The 2,156-nt window shown below is 31.4% G+C and overlaps 1 long non-coding RNA gene across 1 annotated transcript; it reads right to left on the minus strand.

Annotated features, from left to right (window-relative positions):
- Positions 1–1,170: 1,170 nt before the first annotated feature.
- Positions 1,171–1,870, minus strand: LOC135439808 (uncharacterized). The gene is made up of 4 exons (XR_010438185.1): positions 1,805–1,870; positions 1,513–1,739; positions 1,341–1,468; positions 1,171–1,278 (listed from the first exon to the last, which is right to left on the minus strand). It is a non-coding gene; the product is annotated as an uncharacterized LOC135439808 (long non-coding RNA).
- Between the last annotated feature and the right edge of the window lie 286 nt (positions 1,871–2,156).

Consider the following 2,156-nt stretch of genomic DNA (forward strand, 5'->3'; position numbering starts at 1 on the left):
AGCTCTAAAGGTTATTAAATCGACGCGTTCGTAAGTACAGGTAAACGGACAGACATACGGACGTGGCTAGGTCGACTCGTTCATTGTATGTTACCCATTATAATCGGATAATAAGGTATAAAACAGACAGATTTTTCCAGAAAATACGGCTTAATTGGCAATACTGCTGGTGTGTTTCCCCATTAATCTGTTTGAAAACCAAAATGTATTGTATCATCAGTAAGAAATTTGAATGCAGGAGAAGCCATAGTGGTAAGTAAACTTACTTACAATATTTAGCTTAAATTTTCGAGGAACTTTATTTTTAGTCATTTGCTTTTAGAGATTTTCAATTTTTTTAAGGATTTTTTATAGATTTCTACTTTTCACTTGGTAGTAGAGTTTTGCGCAGATGCATCCCAATTAATGTCTGAACAAGTGAATGTGCATTGTTGTTTTGTCTTCCTTAAAGCAAAAACAAAATCTTTTAACTTTATTTTAATTAATTTTCTTAATATATACAAGTTGTATGACTGCGTAAATAGTCTAATTTTCCTGTGCACCGGTGCATTGGAATAAGCCGCATAAGTACCAAGAATTTTTACTCTATGTCGATGCAATCTAAATTGAATATGCACACTACAGCCCCGATTAAAAAAAAGTATTTCTTAAGATATCTGTAGCTTAACTTAACTGTTGCTAGCCGAAAATATTTTTGCTTGTACACCTTTGGCTATCTAGTATGAAGTACAAGACGAATTTAATTTTTTTATTTAATTTAAAAACACTCAAATACGATTGAGTATAATATAAGTATAATTGTGTCGCATTGTTGTGGCTTTTGGGATATTCTTAATCATTATTTCTTTAAAAATTAATAAATGTAAGATAAACAAGTAAGAGGATCTCGTCGAGAGTTCCTATCATAAAATCAGTTCGCGCTACGAGCTCGTTTGATTAGCAGTAATAAAAATAAATTAAAAAATAATAAGTCCCTCCCCATCGGACTTTATCCCGTGGCGACTGCACTATTAATTTTTAATTCAAATTTTATTTAAAAATAAAAAACATTTATTTAATTTAAAATTTAAACGCATATTTTGGCAACTTTATAATGATTTAAGTTATCACATTAATAAAATACATTTATTATTTATTATTAATAAAAGAAAAAAAATTATATTTTCATTTTTTGGCATCAGATTTTTCTAAGAGCGCCACTCTTTCCTGTATTCAAAATATTTCTGTGTTACGCAGTCGAAATCGTCGTCCTCCAGGCAAGCTTGCTTTTAAAAGCATCTGTAGACAATAACAAAATAATATTAATTTGCGCATATACTGGTTATAAATGGAATGCTTACTGGAAGGCCTCTAACGCACATTTTTTTCTCCGCCCCACACCAGGAGCATTGTTTTGCAACATCGTCTCTAACTAACTGGCGCCAGGAGCTCCTGATGAATTTGTCTTAAATTTTCTAAGAACTTGCGACTATTTCAATGATAGTAAAATTATTTAATTTAAAGTTTCCTTACCAAATTCTTGAAGGACTTCTCATCTTTAAGACATTCTTCAAATGCCTCAAAGTCCCCAAGAGTAGCGTTTGGTGAACTTGGCAACATCAATTTCGCCTTATGCGTCTCTCCTCAAACTCGTCCCTTAAAAATAGATATTTCATTTCTTAATTTTTGCCCCTTGGCGATCAATTTTGTCATCATCTCATTCATATTGTCAAAACTTTTTCTTAATAGGTTCAATATTTCTGCAAATAAATTTTAAAAAATCTATTAAATATGCATTAAAAGCGAAATTGTCTCATTACATTACCGGAATTATTGGATTGATTATTTGAAATACTATGTCCTTGAGTATTTGATGGAATATTAGATGTCTGAAAATAGATGAAATAAAAATGAATATAATATATATAAAACAGAGGTCGCAAATAACAGTCAACATTTTCGGGTTGTCTGTAAAATAACAGTTATTGTCAGACAGAATGAATAAGGGAGAAAGAAAACACACAAAGTTCTGTTTCTATGTAGTGGACTCTAGCACGAGCAAAGGCACTTTTATTCGTATTTTTTTCGGGCATGTTATTCCACGAACACTGAACAGAAAAAATTGCTGCCAAAGTGTCTTTTGTGCTTGTGTGTGTCTAATAAAATTGCATGCATTT

This window comes from Drosophila montana, unplaced genomic scaffold (assembly GCF_035044405.1).
Source record: "Drosophila montana isolate Dmon_TW-CO22-7 unplaced genomic scaffold, ASM3504440v1 contig_1611_1, whole genome shotgun sequence".
In the NCBI taxonomy this organism is placed as follows: domain Eukaryota; kingdom Metazoa; phylum Arthropoda; class Insecta; order Diptera; family Drosophilidae; genus Drosophila; species Drosophila montana.